The following is a 27,403-nucleotide window of genomic DNA, read 5'->3' on the forward strand; positions in this document are numbered from 1 at the left end:
TGCATCTCTTTCACGGTCAGCCTCACTCAACCTGCCACTACCTGTGCTGCAGTCACAGGTCATGCATCACATATGTGCGTTAGGCAGCGTAAGACAAACGTGTCGTGAGCATGAAGGGGATGCACAAGGGTGTTTGAGGGTTTGTCATGGTATTTACTTGCATTTAATTTCTGAGCAACTCACATTACATATTATATTGGCACCGCTACTGTCACGTCTTTGCGAATCTGGTCTGGTTTGTGCAATAATGCCCTTTCCTGAGGATCACAATGAAGACCCACACCTGATGCCACCCATTGTGTCACTGCAGAGTGGGTGTAGGTGTATTTGCAGGCCTCTTTTGTGCAGACGACTGAGAGACATCGGCGATGTCCCCGGTGGCACCCTGGAAGGATACGGAGGAGAAGTTGTTGAGGGCAGTGGTGACTTTGACAGCGACAGGTAAGAAGATGGTGCTCGGGCCAGCCGGGAGCAGCTCGGCATGAAGGAGGCTGCAGATGTCCACGACTACACGTCGAGTGACTCTGAGCCTCCGTGTGCACTGCTGCTCAGAGAGGTCCAGGAAGCTGAGCCTCGGTCTGTGGACCCTGTGGCGAGGGTAGTGCCCTCTGCGACGCATCTCTCTCTGCGGTTGCCCTCCCTCCTGCTGTGCAGGTGGATGTGTCACAGCACTGTGTTGTGGAGCTCCACGTGTCAGAGGTAGAAGGCTTGGCCGGTGAGGCTGTTCACCCTCCGAGGAGGTCATGGCTGCAGCTACAGTGGCCCCCATCCAGAAGATGTACATCTGAGGGGGTCCGCAAGGTAGGTACATGTGTCTGGACACCGGGGTAAGTGTGCAAGTTGGTGAATTTTGTTGTTAGGAGGAGGGTGGTGGAGGCCAAACTTTGTCCAAAGTGACAGAGTGGCCTCCTGCAATGAGTGAGGGTCTCCCCCCACCACCTGTCAAATGGACCTTTGCAGCTGCCACAGGCTGACAGCTACAACACGTCCATTTGAACTTGGAGTGTTTCCCCCAGTACGGGAAACAGTCCCAGTTGTTTGTAAAATCCCACCCCTCCTAAAATATCATGTTAATCAGGTCTGTAAATGACCTGAAATACCAAAATAAATACCTTAAGTGGCATCCCGCCGGCTTTAATTGCCAGCAGGAGTCCCACATGTGGGGGCTGCGCGCGCATGTCAGCGCGTCAGTGGGGAACCCGGAAATGGGGCGGGTTGGAGCCGGGCTCCGGACCCGCCCCGGGAATCCCCGATTCTCGTAGCCCCCCCGCCAGGAACGCACCCAATCGCGGGTGCTAAAATAGTGCCCATGGAATGGACAACAGTTAACACCATAGAATGGATATCAGAAAGGTGTCTGGAACAATGAACACCCTGGTGGGAGGAAATGTTCGGGGCATATGGCATCATGAGACTAATGTTGTTAAGCATCTAGAAGCAACTATGCTTCGGAAAGATATATAAACTGGGTCACTGTCCTGTGAGTGGAGCATATCTTGACAATAAGATCAGTTAGTTAGTGTAGCAGCTGGCATCTTTCTCCACAGTCAACTTCGTGGAGAGAAAGAAATCACCAACACTTTACACGCTGTTGATTAAAGTGAAGATGTGGTGACAGTGGAATCCTTCGGGAGCATCAGGGAGTGGGATTTGGGAGCATTTAGTAATTCTGGAGTTTTACTGCTCTGAGGTTCGGAGTTGGTGTTTCATTTATTTTCTTGCTTTTTGCTAAAACATTTTGAAACAGGAAGTTGTTTTAATGTTTACATTTCTCCCAGTCCTTTGACACCCCACCCAGACATCCTACCCGATGTGCTCTGATATCGACAAAAGAACAAAGTACCGCAGACGACCAAAGTCCAAAATAAACACAGAAAATGCTGCACGTACTCAGCAGGTCAGGAAGAATTTGTCAAGAAAACACAAATCCATTGACATTTCAGGTATAAACACTTGGTCAGACTCATTAGCAATGAACAGCATTTATAAAGGAACAGAACAAGGGACAGGGAGGGATGTAAGAGTAGGCACATGAGTTGGAATTTTTTTTTATTCATTCATGGGATGTGGGTGTCGCTGGCAGGGCCAGCATTTATTGCCCATTCCTAAATGTCCTTGAGAAGGTGGTGGTGTTCCACCTTCTTTCCAACTGAGTGGCTTGCTCGGCCATTTCAGAGGACAGTTAAGATTTAACCACATCGCTGACGGTCTGGAGTCACATGTAGGCCAGAACGGGTAAGGATGGCAGGTTTCAGTCCCGAAAGGACATTAGGGAACAGGATGGGTTTTTACAAAAATCCATTCGTTCCATGGACACCGTTACTGATGCTGGGGGCTCGATTTTACCACCCGCTATCGGGTGCGTTCTCGGCGGGGGGGCCCCGAAAATCGGGAAATCCAGGAGTGGGACCGGATCCCGCCTCGATTCCGCCCACTTCCGGGTTCCCCGCTGACGCGCCGGCGTGCGTGCGCAGCCCCCGCTGGTGGGAATCCCGCAGGCAATTAAAGCCAGCGGGATGCCACTTGACAATATTTAGTTAGCTATTCCAGGTCATTAACTGACCTGATTAAGGGACTATGTGGGATTTTGGAACAACATGGGACTGTTTCCCACACTGGGGGAAACACTCCCAGCTCGAATGGACGTGTTGCAGCTGTCAGCCTGTGGCAGCTGCAAAGGTCCATTTGACAGGTTGTGGGGGGAGACCCTTAACCATTTGCAGGAGGTCACTCTGTCACTTGGGACAAAGTTTGGCCTCCACCACCCTCCTCCTGACGGTCAAAGTCACCAACCTGCACACTTACCCGGGGTCCGGAGACATGTACATACCTTGCGGACCCACTCAGATGTACATCTTGCGGATGGGGGCCGCCGTAGCTGCAGTCATGACCTCCTCGGAGGGCGAACAGCATCACCAGCCTCACCAGCCTCGCCATCCACGCCGTCCACCTCTGACACGTGGAGCTCCACAACAGAGTGCTGTGACACATTCACCTGTATGGCAGGAGGGAGGGCTACCGCAGAGAGAGATGCGTCGCAGAGGGCACTACCCTCGCCACAGGTTCCACAGACCGAGGCTCAGCCTCCTGGACGTCTCTGAGCAGCAGTGCACACGGAGGCTCAGAGTCACTCGACATGTAGCCGTGGACATCTGCAGCCTCTTTCATGCCGAGCTGCTCCTGGCTGGCCCGTGCACCATCTTCCTACCTGTCGCTGTCAAAGTCACCACTGCCCTCCCGCTCCTGGGTATCACTATGAAGACCCACCACTGATGCCTCACCCCAGGTATCAATGCATGGGGTGAGGAGGAGGGGGAGGACAGAGATCTTCCACCTGGCGGGCGGGAGGAAGCGGCCCGCCTCCGCCACCAGGAAGGCCTGGCTCGAGGTGGCAGAGGGGGGTCACCTGCGCCATCAACATATCGCCCACCTGCACACAGTGGTGGGTCCTCATAGTGATACCCAGGAGCGGGCATTAGTGCACAAACCGGACAGGATTCGCAAAGACATGGCAGTGGTGGTGCCAATATGATGTGTGATGTGAGTTGTTCTGAAATTCAATATAAGTAACAACCATGACAAACCCTCAAACACCCTTGTGCATCCCCTTCATGCTCACGACACGTTTGCCTTACGCTGCCTACTGCACATATGTGATGCATGCCCTGTGGCTGCAGCACAGGTGGTGGCAGGTTGAGTGAGGCTGGCCGTGAGAGAGATGCACGAGAGGGTGAGTATGAGATAGAGCCATGAGATTGTATGAGGATTGGGTTGCGTGGTAGTGGCGGGGTGAGTACTGGCGAGGTGGGTAGGTGCAGGTAAGATGAGGATGGGGTTTGAGTGGGTATGAGGGATGATGTGACAGAGTAGTGTTGGCAGTGCCGAAGGAGATGTGTGGTGGGGGCAGTGATGTGGCAGACGGAGTGTAGGGGAAAGACTACGTGTACTCACTGTGGCTGACTTACTGAGGTCATTGGACCGCCTCCTGCACTGTATGCAGGTGGGCGATATGTTGATGGCGCAGGTGACCCCCTCTGCCACCTCGAACCAGGCCTTCCTGGTGGCGGAGGCGGGCCGCTTCCACCCGCCTGCCGGGTGGAAGATCTCTGTCCTCCCCCTCCTCCTCACCACATCTATTGATACCTGGGGTGAGGCATCATTAAACTGGGAGCAGCCTTCCCCCTGGGCTGCTCCATGCAGTCATATTTGCTATTGGTTGCAGCATCTGTCAGTGGAGGACTGCCCCTTTAAATAGAGCGCCTCCAGCTGACAGATGTTACTGCGCATGTGCAGCCCGCCCGAAGCGCAGATCAGCAGCGGGGAACCTGGAGGAGCAGGTAAGTGGATCCAATTAGTGGTTTGCCTGCTACGATCGCGCGGGCAACCCACTAATTTCACCGGGCGCGTAACCCACGCGCCCGCTAGCCCATCCGCCGAGAATCCGCAGGCCTGCTAAAATCGGGCCCTAGATTTTTATTCCAGATGTTATTTAATAAACTGAATATTTTAATTAACTGAACACAGCTGCTATGGTGGGATTTGAATTTATATCTCATTTGGTTTATTAGTCCAGGCTTACTGGGATTACCAGTTCAGTAACATAACCACGATGCTACGATAACCTTGAATAGACATTTAAACACGTATACAAATGAAACTAATTCTGTAGTAGTTGTAGGGGTTAATAAGGAAAAGATCAGTCTCAGTGCTGTGACAGTTAGGACTCAATACTGTGGGAAGAAATGAGGAAGGAACGTTAACGAACATGCATGGTGCCAGATAGACTGGGTCTCAGAGGGGAATGTAAGGCATGAACAGAGCTCGCTATGGAATGCACCAAGAAGAGATAAGAGAGTGAAGGTCGTGTCTGACAGCCATGGTTATTTGTGCAGAAAGAACAATAAACAGGGATTGATGGTATTGTGCTGGCATGTTTGAGGGAAGAACATAGGAATGTCATTTGACGTAGTGACGTGTTAGGTAAATGTTCTCACCTATTCATTAGGTATAAATAGGACTCACTGATGTAATAGCATCATATTAGGGAGATGTAATGAACCCTATAAGAATACATGGGGCCCGATGTTAGCAGGCCTGCGGGTTCTCGGCGGGGGGGCTATCGGGCGCGTGGGTAAAACGCCCGGTGAATTGAGTGCGTCCTCCGCACGATCACAGGATAATTGAAGTCATTTACCTGTGGTTACGGGTTTTCCGCTTCTCAGCTGCGCGCCGGCAGCCTGCGCATGCGCAGTGACGTCTGAGTGATGGTGGAGCTCTATTTAAAGGGGCAGTCCACCAATGCTCCTCCTGCTGCAAACAAGAAGTAGCAGACCATGGAGCACCCCAGGGGTAAGGCTGCCCCACAATTTTCTGACCACTCACTCCATCTGCTGCTGGACGGGGTAAGGAGGAGGAGGGAGACATTGTTCCCCAGCGACGGAAGGAAGTGCCCAGCCTCCGCCACCAGGAAGGCATGGGCGGAGGTGGCCGTGGAGGTGAGCAGCAGGGGCAACACCACAAGAACATGGATCCAGTGTCGGAAGAGATTCAACGATCTCACTAGGTCCGGCAAAGTGAGTACACTAACGCATTCTCCCACACTCCGTCTTCCACATCACCTCAAAGACCTCACAACCCCTTCTGCACTGCCACCACAGCGCTCCCGCATCAATCTCCACAGCCACTCAACTATCATCCTCACCGTGCCTGCACGTACCCACCGTCCCTGTCCCCATTCGAAGACTACCACACACTCTAATCCACATACAATGGGATGGGCATGTGGCACACGCATCCTGCCATCCATCTCCCACACGCTCAACCCACCCACACCAATGCTTGAAGCGTCTCACAATGCAATCATCACTCAATCACGCATCTGTGTTTTGCCTTGACAGGAGAAGAGATGCAAGAATGCCCGGGAAAGGGCACGCACCGGAGGGGGCCCGCCACACGAGGTGGTTCTAACGGACGCAGAGCTGGACGCCTTGGAGATCAGCCACACGCTGCATTGCCTGTCCGTGGCGGATGGCAAGGCTGAGGCTGCAGAAACGTCCGGTAATGGAAAGCTGACACTCAGCACTCATGATCGCGAATGATCTTAGCATCACTTGGCATCTGCCGCACCTCATCATTTGTCCACATGCCTGATATTGCCCTTTGTTCTCTTGCAGGGCCGTCTGCTAGCGCCTTGTCTGTGGAAGGCGATTCCTCACAGGACATGCCGGTCTCTGAGGGTCCATCGTCACATATGAGCCAAGCATCCACCAGCGCAGATACACACACCTCGGTGGGTCCCCCTCCTCAATTAGTTGGGATTGCACATGGTGAGTCACCGTGCACATGTGAGCATGAGCAGACACTGGTGGCAGGAGCAGCCGCGGAGGGTCCGCGTCGGTGGGAGCACTCTTCTCCAGGCTCTGCTCAGCCGGACCCAGATGCTGAACCCAGGGGGCCACCAGTCAAAAGGAGAGTCGTCGAGGGGCACCAGCACATTGCCGAGGTACTGGAAGAGGTGCCACGCGCACTCTCCACAATCGCGCAGGTGATGGAGGAGTCCAACTCCTGCATGAGGGCAATGGTGGCACAAGTACAGGAGGGTATCGGCGACATAGTGTCGCGGGTAGGTGCGGGAACGTCTGCGGTGGAGGAAAGGCTAGCCTCCCTCAAGCGTCACGCACAGCTCAACATTGAGTCCATCCAGGCCCTGACAACGGCTGTTCGGATTCAGGGTGAGCAACATTCTGCCGTCATAAACAGGCTGTCAGATGCATTAGAGGTGGCCTTGCAAGGTCTCACACAGGTCATCCAAACTGCCGTCCAGCAGGGTGGAAGGGGTGATGTGGGCCGAGGCCATGAGAGGGAAGATGGTGAACGGGGACATGGAAGTGGGGACGCTACTCAAAGTGCCCCCACGTCTCACCCGTTGCCCCCCTCTCAACCAGTACCCGCAATGGTGCCTCCTCTCCAGGTGGCCGAGTGTGCCCCTGCACAGGTGCAGGAGGAGCAGTCTGTGGAGGTGCCCTCACGGGCACCGAAACCCAGGGGGCATCGGCCCAAAGCATCTACCCGGTCAGGGCACGAACAAGAGCAACCTGCCACTACCTCTGCTGGAGCCACAGGGGTAGCACCATGTAGGGGTTCCCGCAAACGTAAGGCCAAGGTGTTATGAACACAAAGGGAATGCACCAGGGTGTATGACAATTTGTTATGTTTTTATTTATAGTCATTTACTGCACATACACAATAAACACAATTGTTCTCACCACTACTGCCACCTCTTGTCCATTCTTGAGCGGCTTGTGCAATAGGTCCCTTTCGTGGGGCTCATCATGACGACGAACACCTGGTCCCACCCATTGGGTCACACGACAGTGGGTGCAGGAGTAATGGCACCACTCTTCTGTGGAGGGGGCTGGTATGGCCGCTCCTCTGTGCACGTGATGAGGTCTGGACGCCTCAGACAGTCTGATGTTAGGAGAACCGTTGACATATGAGTGCCTCCCTGGCCTGACGAGCATCCAGGTGAGCCGGTGTTCGGCCCATGGGTCCTTCCTCCTCCTCTTGCTCCTCCTCCTCCTTCTCCTCCTCATCGTCGTCCTCAATATGGGTGGCGGATGTGCATGGGGCCTCCTCCAGCGGCAACCCTCTCTGTTGTGCCATGTTGTGCAGGGCACAGCAGACAACTATAATCCGTCCCACTCTGAGTGGCGTGTATTGGAGCGCTCCCCCAGAACCTGAAGCGCATCTTGAGCAGCCCTATAGCCTGCTCAATTGCTGCCCTGGTAGCAATGTGGCTGTCATTATATCGACGCTGCGGCTCGGTGATGGGGTTCCTCAGAGGTGTCATAAGCCACGTGTGCAGGGGATATCCCTTGTCGCCGAGGAGCCAGCCGTTGCCGGTGTTGGGTGAGTGGAAGAGGGGCGGGACGGTGGACTCCCTGAGGACGAAGGCATCGTGGCAGCTGCCAAGGTATCTGGCGCACACGTGTAGGAATCTCTGTCGGTGGTCACAGATGAGCTGGGCGTTCATGCAGTGATACCTCTTCCTGTTGATGAACAGTCCTGGCTCATGTGGAGGTGCCCGTATTGCTATGTGGGTGCAATCGATTACACCCTGCACCCGTGGGAAGCCAGCCTCAGCATGGAATCCAACCGCCCTCTCCATCTGGCTGCGGTCATCCATGGTGAAGTTGATGTAGTGCGAGGCCCTGCGGAACAACCCATCGGTAACCTGTCTTATGCACTTGCGTGCCGACGACTGACAGACCCCGGTGATATCCCCGGTGGCACCCTGGAAGGATCCGGAGGCGAAGAAGTTGAGGGCAGTGGTGACTTTGACGGCGACGGGTAAGGAGATGCTGCTTGGTCCATCCGGGAGCAGCTCGTCATTAAGGACGCTGCAGATGTCGGCGACTACCTGGCGACTGACTCTGAGCCTCCGTATGCACTGCTCCTCAGAGAGGTCCAGGAAGCTGAGCCTCGCTTTGTAGACCCTGTGCGGAGGGTAGTGCCTCCTGCGACGCATCTCTCTCTGCGGTTGCCCTCCCTCCTGCTGTGCAGGTGAATGTGCGACAGCACCGTGTTGTGGGGCTCCACGTGTCTGAGGCGGATGGCGTGGCCTGCGAGGCTGCTGAGGCTGGTGATGCTGTTCATCCTCCGAGGAGGTCAAGGCGGCCCCCATCTGGAAGGTGTAGGTCTGAGGTGTTCTGCAAGGTCGGTAAGTGTGTCCTCGCACAGGGGTTGCGGTTCCACGTCGGTGAATCTTCTTGCCTGGAGGAGGGTGGTGGAGGGCAAGCGTTGCCCTGTGTGACGGAGTGGCCTCCTGCGTTGGTGAAGGGTCTCCCCCCACCCCCACCTGTGGAATGCACCTTGGCAGCTGCCACAGGCTGCTGGCTGCAACACGTCCGTTTGAAGTTCGAGTGTTTCCCCCAGTCTCAGTTCAAGGTAAAATCCCACCCTTCCTAATAAAACAGCTCAATCAGGCCAGTTAATGACCTGAAATAGCTAAATAAATACTGTCAAGTGGCATCCCGCTGGCTTTAATTGCCTGCGGGATTCCCACCAGCGGGGGCTGCGCGCTCACACCGGCGCGTCCGTGGGGAACCCGGAAGTGGGCGGGATCGAGGCGGGCTCCGGTCCCGCGCCGGGATTCCCCGATTTTCGGGGCCCCCCCGCCGAGAACGCAACCGATAGCGGGTGGTAAAATCAAGCCCGTGATGTGGAGATGCCGGTGATGGACTGGGGTGGACAAATGTAAGGACAATGCCTGGTGATTACAGATAACCTTTCCAACTGCTACAATTACACGCTACACGTAACCCCACCAGCGAAAAAAGAGTTATCAGTTTTTAATGCAACAGTTCATTTTTTCTCTTTCTCTTCCTTTTGGATGTTTCTCTCTCTCTCTCTCTGTCTTTGGGTTCGGACCATTTGTATATTCAGTTGTCCTGTATGTACTGTCTCTCTGTCTGATTGCCTTGACAATTGGCAGTTGGAAAGATTATCTGTTATCTCCAGGCATTGTTCTCTGACTTTATATGCGGTAATCTTCAAGGAATCCTACATTCACCTGACGAAGGAGAAAGCCTCCGAAAGCTTGTGATTTTCAAATAAAACTGTTGGACTATAACCTGGTGTTGTAAGATTCCTTACATTTATAAAAATACAGCCACAGGAGCCACTTAGGAACTTTTTCCTTGTCTTGCTTAGGCTAGTGTGAGTAGTCAAGGTGACACGTTTACAATACCCGATGAGTCTGTACCAATCTCATGGTCTCTGTATGTCATTGGTTGTATCCATGTTTTGATCAATAAAATATGTTAATCAGACGTCTCAGTGTTTCCTGGTCTTTGAACTTGTACTAAGAGCAAGGTTTATCTTACAAACCCAACAAGCGGAACAAAATAAAAAACACACAACAACCACAGACACAGGAAAAGACATCGAATGACCTGTCAAGTGATCAGGGTGGAGATCAGAAAATGGTTAAAGCCCTGTAAATGTTTCCCTTTTCAGTAGAGACCCAAATCCCTTTTGAAAGTTACTGTTGAATCGGCTCCCACCACCTTTTCAGGCAATATATTCCAGATCACAACAATTCATTGAGTAAAAACTTTTCTATCAACTGCCACCCAGCTTTTGTGTGAATTATCTTGAATCTGTGACCTCTGGTTACCGACCCTCCTACCAGTGGAAACCGTTTCTCTCTATCTGTTCTTTCAAAACCCCTCATTATTTTGAACACCACTATTAAGTCTCCCCTTAACCTTCTCTGCTCTAAGGAGAACAATCCCAACTTCTCCAGTCTCTTCACAAAACTGAAACTCCTCATCCCTGGTACCATTCTAGTAAATCTCCTCTACATGCTTTCAAATGCCTTGATGTCCTTTCTAAAGTGTGGACACAATACTCTAGCTGAGGTCTAACGAGTGGTTTATAAAGGTTTAGCATAACTCCCTTGCTTTTGTACTCTATGCCTCTATTTATAAAGCCAAGGATCCTGTTTGCTTTTTTAACTGCTTTATCAACTTGTCCTGCCATCTTCAAAGATTTGTGTGTGTGTGAAACCCCAGGTCTCTCTATATCTGCACCCACTTTGAAATTGTACCACTTAGTTTATACTACACCGCGTCATTTTTCCTTGGAAAATTCATTACTTGTCACTTCTCTGCATTAAATTTTATCTGCCATGTGTCTGCCCATTTCACCAGTCTGTCTACATCCTCCTCACTGTTTACACATTTCCAAGCTTTGTGTCAGCTACAAACATTTAAATTACGCCCTCTTTAACCACGTCCATTAACATGTCTCAAAAAGATCAGTAGCCCTAATAGGGACCCCTGGGGGACACCACTGGATACTTCCCTCCAGTCCGAAAAACAACTGTTCACTCCTAGTTTCTGCTTCCTGCCTCACAGCCCGTTTTGTATCCATGCTTCCACTGCCCCTTTAATCCTATGGGCTTCAATTTTGCAAACAAGTCTACTGTGTGCCACTTTATCAAAGGCCATATGCACCACATCAACTGCACTACCGTCATCAACTCTCTTCATTATTTCATTGAAGAACTCAATCAATATAACGGGTGCAAGATCCATAGCACCAGTTTTATGCCTGGATGACAAGTTGAAAATCTATCCAAAAATGTTCAAAATTTATCGAGATGTTTGAGGGTCTTTCGTGGTTTCTAACTTTGATCCAGTTTCCCTGAAAAAGACTGCTGTAAAAACACAAAAATGTCATCTTGCTTTCCTGCCTTGTTCAGGATGAGCTTAAATAAATAAGCCTCTCGGTAAATTCAGTTAAAACTCCAGTCTTCAGATGTGTTTGACACCCTAAGATCAGCTTGACCCTTTTGATCTTGGAATATAACCGGCCACCATCAGCTGACCTCAAGAGAGACTATTTGGAAAAACAGGAGAAGGTGAAAGCAGGATATTTTAGGAGAAGTCACTTCAATCAGACCAATTCTAAGGAGATTGATTGGAAAATAAATTTGCCAAATACTGCACTTCGGAGAAGTTTTGCCAAATACTGCACTTCAGAGAAAAGTGAAGTAAAAAGGTTTGAGGTTGTTAGAGCAGCATAGAAGTGTGGTCAACATAACCTCACAAATAACTCAGTATATATTAAAGAATACATGAAATATACAGTGATTTTTTTCATCACATACATGGTATGAATGAAAATACATCACAGGACAAGAAACGTGATCAACCAGATTCTCGACATCAGCAACAGCTCATTTCATTTATTTTCTAAATGGCGTGAAGTTAGGAAGTGTGGAGGAGCAGAGAGATTTAAGGGTCCAAGTACAGAAATCACTAAAAGCTAGAGGACAGGTACAAAAAATAATTAAAAAGGCTAATGGAATGCTGGCCTTTTTATCAAGGGAGTGCGAATATAAAGGGGTGGAAGTTATGTTACCGTAATATAAAGTTCTGATTAGACCCCATTTAATGCATTCAACTCTGGGCACCGCACTTCAGGAAGGATATATTGGCCTTTCAGAGGGTACAGCGCAAATTCAGCACAATGATGCCGGGATTCAAACGTTAAATTATGAGGAGAGGAGACTAGGCATGTATTCCCTTGAGTACAGAAGATTAAGGGGTGATCTAATTGAGATGTTTTAGGTGATTAAAGGATTTGATAGTGTCGATAGAAACTATTTCTTCTCGTGGGGGAGTCCAGAACAATGGGGCATAACCATAAAATTAGAGATAGGTCGTTCAGGGGTGATGTCAGGAAGCACTTCTTCAAACAAAGGGTAGTGGAAATCTGGAATTCTCTCCCCCAAAAAGCTGTTGAGGCTGGGGGTCAATTGAAAATTTCAGAGCTGAGATGAAATGAAAAGGTGACGCATAAAATAAACACCTGACTGAGACATTTGCATTCAATCATGGGACACATGGGAGTGGTCTGAATTACTACGGTTTAATGTGCTCAACAAATTAAAGGATCAAAACAAAAATGAGACACCCTTATGTTAACCCGATGTGATCTGTATAGCCTGTCTCTTTTTATGCCTGACACTTCTACGTAGTGCTGCCACTGTGGCTTCAGCAGAGATGGTGGAAGGATGCTGTGCACCTTTCTCAGTCTCGTGAGGTGTACGTGGTCGACAACCTCTGGGCTTTGGAGCCCGTCAGGACCCTGCCACTGACTGCACCTCCTGCACTTGTGCAGCGCCAGTGTGGACCAGCGGGAATGGTGGCACCATTTTGGGTATTGGATGAGGGGGTGGCAATGGATGAGACATGCAGACATTCTGTGAAAGGTCTGCACTTGCCTTGCCCATTCCACCATTCTCACTCCCCTGGGGCAGGAGTACATCAGTCCTCCCGGTCTGCTGGAGAGCATAGTGGAGGAGATTAGTGATGCCTTGGAAGCCACAATCTAGTCTGTCTGCAATCTTATCAAGACCAGAAGAGACATTTCCGGCTAGAGGCTGCAGAGCCATTATCTGAGCCTACATGCAGGCCACAATGACTGACAGCATTGAATCACGTGAGTGCCTTGCTACAATTTCCATAGAGATCACCACACGCTCCATGGTGGATTGCAGAGTTGAAAAATCCTATGACATCACCCCACACATGCGAGAGTTGGACTCTCCCATCCTCTCTGGCTCTGTGGACAATGTGCCTGGCAGGTCTGTCGATATTTCACCCAGTTGCTGCTGTGACTCCAGCATTCTCCTTTTCAGTACTGACCCCACCTGGCGGCCTGCGTACGGTGCCAAACTCAGCTTGTGCCACAAGCTCAACATCATGGAATCCCTGCACTAGCAGGGCCCCTTGTAGAGGTTTACTGCTTCAGTCCTGGTCTGATAACGCACATTATGCACCAATTTGCCCAGCGGGGAGATCACAAAATAAAGATTAGATGAGTTGGTGGACGAGAGGTGCAGGGGTCGAGGATACAGCTTCTTTAGGGTGTTCTGAGGGGAATTTGCACGTGTCCACCAGAGATATGAAGCTTCCAATTCATCAGCAGCCCACTTTGAAAAGCCTGTTTCCCCTAGCAACAGATTTTTATGACTTCAAATTGCCTTTGGGATCTGCCAATAGTAAAAAACATATCTCAGTCCGAAAGCACCGACTCGTCCCCCTCTCCAATCACTGCATTTAAAAGGCCAACACCTTTAAAATAAACTGTTACAGAGACAGACCATTCTTTGCTTATTTTTCTCTATCCTTTTTAGTACCACTGAGTTCTGAAAACTTTAAAGCCCAGAGAACGAATGTCAGAGGTCAGATATGAATCATTAAGATGCTTTATTTTATAGGTATCTTGTGAACATACAGTAAGAAAGTCATGATCAAAACTCACTTACTTTACTTAACTTCAACCCTCTACTCGTGAATAAAATAAATAATAAACCACATTGTCCTGGTCAGTGGACTAAATGCACTCACTTTTAGGCCATCTTCGCATTGAAATAGACCAATTTTACATGGGCTTGGGCAGCGTTGGTTTTACAATAGAATGCCAAGGTCTTTCATGCCTTTCATTCAGCAAATCACCCCAACTGACTGATCTTCAACATGGGTTGACCTCTCCTTCTTGTTACTTCTGACCACAGGAAGTGTGTGAGGCTGTCCCTCTGATTTCTTCCCATTCACGAGTTTGCTAATTTCCTTTCAGTGAAACCAATTACCTCTACCCCCAAGAGTGGATTCTTGGCAAACACGTCACACTGGGCTTAGTGAACTTAGACAAAAAAAGATTCAGCTGGTCATTTGAAGTCAATTTTATCAGGCATCTCCCACTGTATTTAAAACCCTTGGTCACTCTGCCATGAGGGAGAGACAGTGATTTACTTTGACGTCTCCATTTATTCACAGATGGGCAGACATTGACTCTGGATCCAGACACATCACGACCTCGATATTAACAGACTCCAACCATCCCCGGTTAAAATGTAGAAATCGGCCAACCCGCTCCAACCTGACACAGACACGGTCCCCGCGATTTTTACGGCGGCTGTTAGCGGGTCTGATGAGTGTCCTGCTATGGAGAGATGGGAGGCTCGTGAACATATTTAAATCAGGGTCCTACGACACAACAAGGAGACTGAATTGAAATTAACTACTGGAGCACAGGTTTCCCGCAGGTTGGCAAGGTCGCCAGGGAAACGGAGGCAAGATTGGCAGGATGTTTATTAGGGAGCTTCAAGTAAATGAGGCTTCCTGTGAAAGCTTCTGCACTCACAGGTGCTTCCTTAGTTCCTTGTGGGTGAGTCTTGTTAAAATACTTGGCTTCAGATAGTGATTTTGAGGCTCTAGAGTTGGCGAGGGAGAAGTCCATTGTCATTGCTGCAGTGTTCTGGATTGATGAAGAGGAGGAGGAGGAGCAGCAGCAGCAAGAGCGAGCTGAGGAGGGAGCTGCAGGTGGGCAGCAGAGCAGGCATCAACATAGGGCCCGTGCTGGCAGAAGGCCATACCCACCCAACATGGTTTACAGGCAGAGGCTCAGTTACCTTGACTTCTAGGAGGCTCCGGATGACAGGATAGGTGATCGCAGGTGCAGGGTGCCATAGATTGCACGCATGTGGTAATCAGAGCATCCCTCGAACAGACAGGAGAGTTTGTGAACCCCAAGGGCTTCCACTCCATCAATGTTCAGCTTGTCTGCAACCAATGAAAGAGGTTCATGCAGGTCTGTGTACGATTCCCTGGATGCTGCCATGATGCCATCATACTGTGGTAGTCGAATATCCCCACAATGTTTCTACCAGGGACCAAGCTGACAGAATGTCTCTGAACTGTTTGAAGACACTGCTTTGAAGGACTGGTATCAAAAGGTAGCCAAATATCAGAAATATTTTTAATGAGTTGTTTGACTGTAATTTTCTTTTTAAAACAGCAGTATCTATATAATATAAATGTGAAAATGATGAGAATGGAAGCAATATTGTCTGAGAAGTGAAAGTGGTTTTGTTGGTTACTGTTTCTGGGCTGTACGGTGGACATTTCCATATGTAAATGAATGAGTGGTGGTGAATTTTCGATTTGCTTAATCGATATGATTCATAGTTGGTTTTGGGATCACAATTTGCAAGAATTTGAAAATCAAAAGGTAAAATTGAGGAGCACAAGACACCAGTTGTTCTTACCCAGTTCATTAACATAAATATTGACCACTCTGTAAAGCAGTTTCACCATTGTACATACAAACATATGAACAGACGAATTAAGAGCAGGAGTAGGCCATTCGGCCCCTCGAAACTGCTCTGCCATTTGATAAGATCATGGCTGATCTGATTATGACCTCAACCCTACTTTCCCGTCGACCTACTATAACCTTTGACTCCCTTGTTAACCAGGAATCTATCTAACTCAACCTAAAAAATATTCAATTACCCAGCCTCCACTGCTCTCTGGGGAAGGGACTTCCACAGACTCATGACCCTCTGAGAGAAAAAATTTCTCCTCATCTCCGCCTTAGATGGGAGACCCCGTATTTTTAAACTGTGGCCCCGAGTACTAGTCTCTCCCACAAGGGGAAACATCCCCTCAGCATCTACCCCTTCTTGTCCCCTCAGGATCTTATATGTTTTAATAAGATCACCTCTCATTCTTCTAAACTCCAGTGTATACAGGCCCAACTTGTCAAACCTTTCCTCATAAGGTGACCCCCTGATCCCAGGAATCAGTCGAGTGAACCTTCTCTGAAGTGCACATTGTGAAGAAAATGAGTATGAACAGCCATCATTGTCAAACCAGTTAGGTTGGATTCGACTTGGACTAGAATGCAACCAGCCTCTCCCCAGCGCAGGGAATTACAGTGAAGGGAAAAGTATCTTTAGGTGCAACCGATCGACGAAATTTGGCTTAAAACTGGGATATAACAGGTACACGATGCTGCTCTTACATTGTAGTGACGCCTAAAATTTATCAACTTTCAAAGATGTTAAACCCCTTAAAACTTCCTCTCTCACTATGTTTATCCCATCCAATATTTCACACTCCTGCTCCTTAACTACAATCTCTGTATCGTCCTCCTCTTTTGTGAAGACAAACGCAAAGTATTCATGAAGAACCATACCCACATCTTCTGCCTCCACACATAGGTTATCTTTTTGGTCTCGAATAGGCCCTACTCTTTCCTTAGTTATCCTCTTGCTCTTTATGTATTTATAAAGCTTTTTTGCATTTTTATTAATTTTACTTGCCAGTATTTTTTCATGCCCTCTCTTTGCTTTCCTAATTTTCCTTTTAATTTCATCCCTGCACTTTCCATACTCCTCTAGGTTTTCTGCTGTATTCAGCTCTTGGGGCTCGATGTTAGCAGGCCTGCGGGTTCCCGGCGGGGGGGCTATCGGGCGCGTGGGTAACGCGCCCGGTGAAATGAGTGCGTCCCCCGCGCGATCACAGGATAATTGAAGTCATTTACCTGTGGTTACGGGTTTTCCGCTTCTCAGCTGCGCGCCGGCGGCCTGCGCATGCGCAGTGACGTCTGAGTGATGGTGGAGCTCTATTTAAAGGGGCAGTCCACCAATGCTCCTCCTGCAGCAAACAAGAAGTAGCACACCATGGAGCACCCCAGGGGTAAGGCTGCCCCACGATTTTCTGAACACTCACTCCAGCTGCTGCTGGACGGGGTAAGGAGGAGGAGGGAGACGTTGTTCCCCAGCGACGGAAGGAAGTGCCCTGCCTCCGCCACCAGGAAGGCATGGGCGGAGGTGGCCGCGGAGGTTAGCAGCAGGGGCAACACCACAAGAACATGGATCCAGTGTCGCAAGAGATTCAACGATCTCACTAGGTCCGGCAAAGTGAGTACACTAACGCATTCTCCCACACTCCGTCTTCCACATCACCTCAAACACCTCACAACCCCTTCTGCACTGCCACCACAGTGCTCCCGCATCAATCTCCACAGCCACTCAACTATCATCCTCAACGTGCCTGCACGTACCCACCGTCCCTGTCCCCATTTGAACACTACCACACACCCCAATCCCCATACGATGGGATGGGCATGTGGCACACGCATCCTGCCATCCATCTCCCACACGCTCAACCCACCCACACCAATGCTTGAAGCGTCTCACAATGCAATCATCACTCAATCACGCATCTGTGTTTTGCCTTGACAGGAGAAGAGATGCTAGAACGGCCGGGAAAGGGAACGCATCGGAGGGGGCCTGCAACACGAGGTGGTTCTAACGCACGCAGAGCTGGACGCCTTGGAGATCAGCCACACGCTGCATTGCCTGTCCGTGGCGGATGGCGAGGCTGGGGCTGCAGAATGGCGATGCTGGGGCTGCAGAAATGTCCGGTAACGGAAAGCTGACACTCAGCACTCATGATCGCGAATGATCTTAGCATCACTTGGCATCTGCCGCACCTCCACATTTGTCCACATGCCTGATATTGCCCTTTGTTCTCTTGCAGGGCCGTCTGCGAGTGCCGTGTCTGTGGAGGGCGATTCCTCAGAGGACATGCCGGTCTCTGAGGGTCCATCGTCACATATGAGCCAAGCATCCACCAGCGCAGATACACACACCTCGGTGGGTCCCCCTCCTCAATTAGTTGGGATTGCACATGGTGAGTCACCGCGCACATGTGAGCATGAGCAGACCCTGGTGGCAGGGGCAGCCGCGGTGGGTCCGCGTCGGTGGGAGCACTCTTCTCCAGGCTCTGCTCAGCCGGACCCAGATGCTGAACCCAGGGGGCCACCAGTCAAAAGGAGAGTCGTCGAGGGGCACCAGCACATTGCCGAGGTAATGGAAGAGGTGCCACGGGCACTCTCCACAATCGCGCAGGTGATGGAGGAGTCCAACTCCTGCATGAGGGCAATGGTGGCACAAGTACAGGAGGGTATCGGCGAGATAGTGTCGCGGGTAGGTGCGGGAAGGTCTGCGGTGGAGGAAAGGCTAGCCTCCCTCGAGCGTCACGCACAGCTCAACATTGAGTCCGTCCAGGCCCTGACAACGGCTGTTCGGATTCAGGGTGAGCAACATTCTGCCGCCATAAACAGGCTGACAGATACATTAGAGGTGGCCTTGCAAGGTCTCACACAGGTCATCCAAACTGCCGTCCAGCAGAGTGGAAGGGGTGATGTGGGCCTCGGCCATGAGAGGGAAGATGGTGAACGTGGACATGGAAGTGGGGATGCTACTCAAAGTGCCCCCACGTCTCACCCGTTGCCCCCCTCTCAACCAGTACCCGCAATGGTGCCTCCTCTCCAGGTGGCCGAGTGTGCCCCTGCACAGGTGCAGGAGGAGCAGTCTGTGGAGGTGCCCTCACGGGCACCGAAACCCAGGGGGCGTCGGCCCAAAGCATCTACCCGGTCAGGGCACGAACAAGAGCAACCTGCCACTACCTCTGCTGGAGCCACAGGGGTAGCACCACGTAGGGGTTCCCGCAAACGTAAGGCCAAGGAGTTATGAACACAAAGGGAATGCAGCAGGGTGTATGACAATTTGTTATGTTTTTATTTCTTGTCGTTTACTGCACGTGCACAATAAACACAATTGTTCTCACCACCACTGCCACCTCTTGTCCATTCTTGAGCGGCTTGTGCAATAGGTCCCTTTCGTGGGGCTCATCATGACGACGAACACCTGGTCCCACCCATTGGGTCACACTACAGTGGGTGCAGGAGTAATGGCACCACTCTTCTGTGGAGGGGGCTGGTATGGCCGCTCCTCTGTGCACGTGATGAGGTCTGGACGCCTCAGACAGTCTGATGTTAGGAGAACCGTTGACATATGAGTGCCTCCCTGGCCTGACGAGCATCCAGGTGAGCCGGTGTTCGGCCCATGGGTCGTTCCTCCTCCTCTTGCTCCTCCTCCTCCTCCTCCTCCTCATCGTCGTCCTCAATATGGTTGACGGATGTGCATGGGGCCTCCTCCAGCAGCACCCCTCTCTGTTGGGCCATGTTGTGCAGGGCACAGCAGACAACTATAATTCGTCGCACTCTGAGTGGCGCGTATTGGAGCGCTCCCCCAGAACGATCAAGGCTCCTGAAGCGCATCTTGAGCACCCCGATAGCCTGCTCAATTGTAGACCTGGTAGCAATGTGGCTGTCATTATATCGACGCTGCGGCTCGGTGATGGGGTTCCTCAGAGGTGTCATAAGCCACGTGTGCAGGGGATATCCCTTGTCGCCGAGGAGCCAGCCGTTGCCGGTGTTGGGTGAGTGGAAGAGGGGCGGGACGGTGGACTCCCTGAGGACGAAGGCATCGTGGTAGCTGCCAAGGTATCTGGCGCACACGTGTAGGAATCTCTGTCGGTGGTCACAGATGAGCTGGGCGTTCATGGAGCGATACCCCTTCCTGTTGATGAACAGTCCTGGCTCATGTGGAGGTGCCCGTATCGCTATGTGGGTGCAATCGATTACACCCTGCACCCGTGGGAAGCCAGCCATGGCATGGAATCCAACTGTCCTCTCCATCTGGCTGCGGTCATCCATGGTGAAGTTGATGTAGTGCGAGGCCCTGTGGAACAACCGATCGGTAACCTGCCTTATGCGCTTGTGTGCAGACGACTGACAGACCCCGGTGATGTCCCCGGTGGCACCCTGGAAGGATCCGGAGGCGAAGAAGTCGAGGGCAGTGGTGACTTTGATGGCGACGGGTAAGAAGATGCTGCTTGGTCCATCCGGGAGCAGCTCTTCATTAAGGACGCTGCAGATGTCGGCGACTACCTGGCGAGTGACTCTGAGCCTCTGTATGCACTGCTTCTCAGAGAGGTCCAGGAAGCTGAGCCTCGGTCTGTAGACCCTGTGCCGAGGGTAGTGCCTCCTGCGACGCATCTCTCTCTGCGGTTGCCCTCCCTCCTGCTGTGCAGGTGGATGTGCCACAGAACCGTGTTGTGGGGCTCCACGTGTCTGAGGCGGATGGCGTGGCCTGCGAGGCTGCTGAGGCTGGTGATGCTGTTCATCCTCCGAGGATGTCAAGGCGGCCCCCATCTGGAAGGTGTAGTTCTGAGGGGTTCTGCAAGGTCGGTAAGTGTGTCCTCGCACCGGGGTTGTGGTTCCACGTCGGTGAATCTTCTTGCTAGGAGGAGGGTGGTGGAGGGCAAGCGTTGCCCTGTGTGACGGAGTGGCCTCCTGCGTTGGTGAAAGGTCTCCCCCCCCCCAACCTGTGGAATGCACCTTGGCAGCTGCCACAGGCTGCTGGCTGCAACACATCCGTTTGAAGTGAGAGTGTTTCCCCCAGTTTCCCCCAGTCTCAGTTCAAGGTAAAATCCCTCCCTTCCTAATAAAACAGCTCAATCAGGCCTGTAAACGACCTGAACGAGCAAGATAAATACTTACAAGTGGCATCCCGCTGGCTTTAATTGCCTGCGGGATTCCCACCTGCGGGGTCTGCGCGCGCACGCCGGCACGTCCGTGGGGAACCCGGAAGTGGGCGGGTTCAAGACGGGATCCGGTCCCGCTCCGGGATTCCCCGATTTTTGGGGTCCCCCCGCCGAGAACGCACCCCATAGCGGGTGGTAAAATCAAGCCCTTGGTGTCTGATATAAGCTTGCCTTTTTTGTCTTATCCTATCTGTGTGCTCCTTGTCATCCAGGGCCTCTAGATTTGGCAGTCCCACCCTTTGTCTTTGTGGGAACATATTTACTCTGAACCCTTTGAATCGCCCCCTTGAATGCCTCCCACTGCTCTGACACTGATTTACCTTCAAGCAGCTGTTTCCAGTCCACTTTTGCTAAATCACTTCTCAGCTGAGTAAAATTGGCCTTTCCTCAATTTAGAATTTCTCCTGTTCTATCTCTGCCCTTTTCCATAACTATGCTAAATCTAACTGAATTATGATCACTACCACCAAAATTGTCTCCCACTGATACTCCTTCCACCTGCCCAGCTTCATTCCCTAAAACTAAACCAAGAAATGCCCCCCCCTCTTGTTGGGCTTGCGACGAACTGGCTAAAAATCTTTCCTCATGTTAATTTGATACATCTATTTCTTTAAAAAAAACAAGTTTAATTTTGAAAGCAAACAAATCTTCTTTGAGGGACACAAATAGAAAAGTAGGTTACAAGGAATGGAAGAGAGGAAATAAACAGGTTGAGGATGAGGGACCCTCTCGCACCTACCCTGTTGGAGTGAGTCGCAATGGGGTGGCAGTAAATAGAAGATTAAGGGTGAAGTGAATAACATCAAATCAAGTGGGAGGGGAGGATACGGGGCGGAGTGGATAGTTCGTAGGGGATGAAGTATTTGTACTGATTGGAATGCGGGGCTGATAGGAAGGAGATGGGGTACTGGGAAGGTGAAAGAGTTGGAAATCTGAAATGGCACAGCCAGCACCCTCTAATAATTTCAGCCTGAAGTAATGATGTGACATTGTGTTATTTACCACCTTTCACAATAAACAGATGAGCACAGTGGGTATCCTCTGTGGCCTCTGGTGTTTTATATTGTAGTTAAAGGGAAGTTCTTAGCCTTGTTGCTTGCTATTCCAATCATGACATGCACAAAGTTTCACTTTACATGAGACTTGGTCTGCTTAAGTCTCCTTTTTGGTGTGAAACAAGTTTAAAGATTTGGCAAGAGGCCAATTGGTAACATAAATCCCAGTGTTACCTTTTCCATATTGCAGAAAATGCACTATCTTTGAAGTTTAAAAAAATCTTCTGCTTTGAATATTTCTGGTTTTCTTCATTGGTTTGTTATTCCTTCAAATCATTTTAGTTATCACCTGTTGTGCCATGTATCGGAAAGGCACAGATTCATACCCATAATTCTGCAGTGGGAGACCATTGGGGAACAAATCAATTGAAACCCTGGTTATAGAGCGGCATTGGAGATACCTGGAGCCCTGCAAACTGGGTTTCTTGGCAGAGGATTGGTCTTTAGATTAAGGAGGAGTCACAAATACTTGAGAAGAAATAACTTTAAATATGGTGAAAATGACCATTGTAGATTGTATTTTACTCTGTTCATTATATCACAGGTAAATCCAGATTTGGAAAGATTTTGGATCCACGTGCTGATGGCTGCAGGTTAGCACTGCTATGGAAATAAGGTGCCATCTACCTGGACAGCAACATTTTATCAAAGAAGCCTTTGCTATTTTCCAATTTTACCTGTGGAGAACGTACAGACGGTGCCAGTAATGGAGCAATGGGATTTTATGAAAGTCATCCTTTTTGTGGAACTGCATGGAAGATTTTGTGGCCCATTATATTGGACACATTTGGGGTCAACAAGGATAACCTATTTTCTGAAGCGGTGGTGCCAGTCGAATAACCTGGCCGACTTCACTGGAAAAGAATGCAATGCCATCTCTTTATGGATCGGAAGGTGGTTCTATCAATTCTCATATCCAAGCTGGGAAAATTACTATGTTCCATGGAAGGAGGAGCATATAGAGAGCTTCTCCTCAGGTAGATACGGAGCACATGTCTGGAACTATATGAATTCTAATAAGAAACGGAAAGTAATTCCTGGAAGTGGATCATTAATGGAATATCTTTTTCAGGCGTATTGTCCAACTACATACAGAAATTTAATTCAATCTAGAAATAGTTCAGAGTCTCCGATTCCCTTATATTTATGAGTACAAAGATAATTTTAAAATGTTATGCTAAAAAGTAAAATTATTAATAACATAAAATAGGAAATAAATACAACCTTATTTTAGTATAAGATGATTGAGTGCAATAGTAATCTATAAGTCATTCATTCCAATATCTGGTTTCGTAACCAACTGCTCTTACAATCAGGATACACTCTGCTCACTTGCTGGCATTTTCCTTCTTTTTGTCCAGTCCCAAGTGCTGCTGGTGAGTGGAGCATATCTTGACATTAAGATCAGCTGGTTATTGTAGCAGCTGGCAAATTGCCCCATAGTCAACTTAGTGGAGAGAAAGAAATCACCAACACTTCACACACGCTGTTGATTAAAGTGAAGATGTGGTGACAGTGGAGACGTTCGGGAGCATCAGGGAGTGGGATTTGGGAGCATTTATTAATTCTGGAGTTTTACTGCTCTGAGGTTCGGTGATTGGGGATTCATAGTACTTGATTTTTGCCAAAAACAGGTCAAAACAGTAACTTGTTTTCATGTTCACATTCCAACCAGTCCTTCAACACCCCACCCAATGTAGTCCGTCATAGACAAAAAAGCAAAATGCCGCACATGACCAAAGTCCAAAATAAACACAGAAAATGCTGCACATACTCAGCAGGTCAGGCAGCATTTGTCAAGAAAACACAAATCAATTGACATTTCAGGTATAAACCCTTGGTCAGACTGAAGAATATTACCGATGAACAGCATTTATAAAGGAACAGAACAAGGGAAAGGGAGGGATCTCAGAGTAGGCACGTTAGTTGAAATAGCCATTTAAGGACGTATATACATGAAACTAATTCTGTCGTGGTTGTTGGGGTTAATAAGGAAAGGTCAGTCTCAGTGCTGTGACAGTTAGGACTCAACACCAGACTGTGGGAAGAGATGAGAAAGGAACGTTAACGAACATGGATGGTGCCAGATAGACTGGGTCTCAGATGGGACTGTAAGGCATGAATAGAGCTCACCAAGGAATACATCAAGAAGAGATAAGAGAGCGAAGGTCATGTTTGACAGCCATGGTTATTCGTCTAGAAAGAGTAATAAACAGGGATTGTTGGTATTGTGCAGGCATGTTTGAGGGAAGAACATAGGAATGTCATTTGACGTAGTGACGTGTTAGGTAAATGTACTCACGTATTTATTAGGTGTAAATAGGACTCACTGATGTAATAGCATCAAGTTAGGGAGATGTAATTAACCCTATAAAAATACAGCCACAGGATCCAGTCTTGCTTAGACTAGTGTGAGTAATCAAGGCGACACGTTTACGATACCCGATGAGTCTGGACCAATCTCATGGTCTCCGTATGCCATTGGTTGTATCCATGTTTTGATCAATAAAAGATATTAATCAGAAGTCTCAGTGTTTCCTGGTCTTTGAACTTGTATTAAGAGCAAGGTTTATCCGACAATCCCAACAAGCGGAAAAAAATAAAAAAACACACAACAACCACAGACACAGGAAAAGACATTGAATGACCTGTCAAGTGATAAGGGTGGAGATCAGAAAATGGTTAAAGCCCTGTAAATTTTTACTTTTTAAATAGAGACCCAAATCCCTTTTGAAAGTTACTGTTGAATCAGCTCCCACCACCTTTTCAGGCAATGTATTCCAGATCATAACAACTCACTGAGTAAAGACTTTTCGATCATCCCCACTCTGTTTTCTTTATGAATCATCTTGAATCTGTCTGTTTTCTTTATGAATCATTTTGAATCTGTGTCCTCTGGTTACCGACCCTCCTACCAGTGAAAACAGTTTCTCTCTATCTATTCCTTCAAAACCCCTCATTATTTTGAACACCTCTATTAAACCTCCCCTTTACCTTCTCTGCTCTAAGTGGAACAATCCCAGCTTCTCTCGTCTCTCCACAAAACTGAAACTCCTCATCCCTGGTACCATCGTAGTAAATCTCCTCTGCAGCCTCTCCAATGCCTTGATGTCCTTTCTGAAGTGTGGACACAATACTAGCTGAGGTCTAACCAGTGGTTTATAAAGGTTTAGCATAACATCCTTGCTTTTGTACTCTGTGCCTCTATTTATAAAGCCAATGGTTCCGTACACTTTTTTAACTGCTTTATCAACTTGTCCTTCCATCTTCAAAGATTTGTGTGTGTGAATCCCCAGGTCTCTCTATTTCTGCACCCACTTTAAATTTGTACCATTTAGTTTACACTGCTTCTCATCGTTTTACTTGAAAAAGGCATCACTTCTCATTCTCTGCATTGAATGTCATCTTGCCTTCCTGCCTTGTTTGGATGAGCTTAAATAAATAAGGCTCTACGTTAATTTAGTTAGAACTCCAGCCTTCAGATGTGTTTGACACTCTAAGATTAGTTTGACCTATTTGATCTTGGAGTAAATCCGGCCACCATCAGCTGACCTCAAGAGAGACTATTTGGAAAGCAAAACAGAAGAAGGTGATAACAGGAGATTTCAGGAGAAGTCAGATCAGTCAGACCAATTCAAAGGAGATTGGTTAGAAAATAAATTTAGCCAAATAATGCACTTCGGAGAAAAAGGTTTGATGTTGTTAGAGGAGCATAGAAGTGTGGTCAACATAAGCTAACAGGTAACTCAGTATAAATTGAAGAATACATGAAATATACAGTGATTCTTTTCATCACATACATGGTATGAATGAAAATACATCACAGGACAAGAGACCTGATCAACCAGACTCTAGACATCAGCAACAGCTGATTTTATTTATTTTCTAAATGGCAAGAAGCTAGGAAGTGTGGAGGAGCAGAGAGATTTAGGGGTCCAAGTACAGAAATCACTAAAAGCTGGAGGACAGGTACAAAAAATAATTTAAAAGGCTAATGGAATGTCGGCCTTTTTATCAAGGGAGTGGGAATATAAAGGGTGTAAAGGTTTTTTTTTACTGTTTCTCGGGCTTATTATAGGTCAGCCAGTTATGTTTTCCTGAGCTGCCCTGCCCGCAGTGCGGTTGCGAATCGCTTACCCCTTCCTGATTCTGAGCTGAGGACTTATCGAGTGGTAACAAAGACAGACGAACAGACCAGTGGATTGGTACAAGGAAAACCAATGTTTATTAATAAGAAAACTAAAACTACAAGGTAAACAGTATAATACAGAAGATAAAAAGAAAGAAATCGCTATGGATGTAATACAGTCTTACACTTATCAGGGGTGGAAGAAACGGACACATCGAGGGAAAATTCTAAAATCACAATTTTAGCAATATCCCTTTAATCCCCACCCTTATACCTCGCTAGATTTGTCTTGTGGCGGCCAGAAAATTAATGCTCACCGGTGAAACAGATGAAAAGGCCTGGCCTCCTGCTGCTGCCGTCGACATGTGTTTGCGAGGTTTACTGGATGGCCTTCCTTCTTGGTTGCTAGCAAGCAGCAGGACTCCGGCCACCAGGCGAAGAGAGAAGAGAGAGCGAGAGATACTGGGAGGCCCCCAGTTATACCCTCTTGGTAACAGGTTTTTTTTCATACCTCATCAGCTTGCTTCATTGTTTGATTTAAGCACGAAATGTAAGACAAAGGACCTCATCTCTTGCCCATTTACATTAATGGCCAATTCCTGTATTGCTGAGTTCCATAACTGCTTTAAGACAAAGGACCTAATTTCTGGCCTATTTACATAATGGCTGGTTCCTGTATCGATCTGTTCCATAACTGCTTTACCATTGTTCCGAATGTACCTTGATGGTTCACCTTTTGTCCTGCGATCACTTCCTGCTCGAATTTTGATGTGTAGGCCGGCCATGTTGATGGCTTGCCTCAGGGCTTGAATGCAACTGCATTGTGCAAGGAAACCTGTCTGAGTCACGAAGCCTGCCAAGTTGTTAGAGAATGCTGCAGGCTTTTTAGGCCATGAGTCTGACCGCAGCCATTTTGAAAGATCCTGAATTTTTAAAACAGTCACACCAGGGTTTCTTTAATAACTCCGATAAATCTTCGGGGTGGGGGGAACATGTGAAATTTTGCGAATCCCTTCAAGGGGTGGAAGTTATGTTACATTTATATACAGCTCTGATTAGACCTCACTGGGCACCGCACTTCAGGAAGGATATATTGGCCTTTCAGAGGGTACAGCGCAAATTCACCAGAATGATACCGGGGCTAAAAAGGTTAAATTAAGAGGTGCTGTTGCATAGACTAGGCTTGTAGCCCCTTGAGTTTAGAAGATTAAGGGGTGATCTAATTGAGGTGTTTAAGATGGTTCAAGGATTTGATACGGTGAATAGAGGGAAACAATTTCCTCTCGTGGATGAGTCCAGAACAAGGGGGCATAACCGTAAAATTAGTTCTCGTCCGTTCAGGGCTGATGTCAGGAAGCATTTCTTCACACAAAGGGTAGTGGAAATCTGGAGCTCTCGCCCCA

General features: G+C 48.8%; 1 pseudogene; it reads left to right on the forward strand.

Moving 5' to 3' along the window:
• The window catches only part of LOC137331156 (alpha-1,4-N-acetylglucosaminyltransferase-like), a 66,023-nt pseudogene extending 41,712 nt beyond the window's left edge, over nucleotides 1–24,311 (forward strand).
• Nucleotides 24,312–27,403: the final 3,092 nt, after the last annotated feature.

This window comes from Heptranchias perlo, chromosome 13, assembly GCF_035084215.1.
Source record: "Heptranchias perlo isolate sHepPer1 chromosome 13, sHepPer1.hap1, whole genome shotgun sequence".
Taxonomy (NCBI): Eukaryota; Metazoa; Chordata; class Chondrichthyes; order Hexanchiformes; family Hexanchidae; genus Heptranchias; species Heptranchias perlo.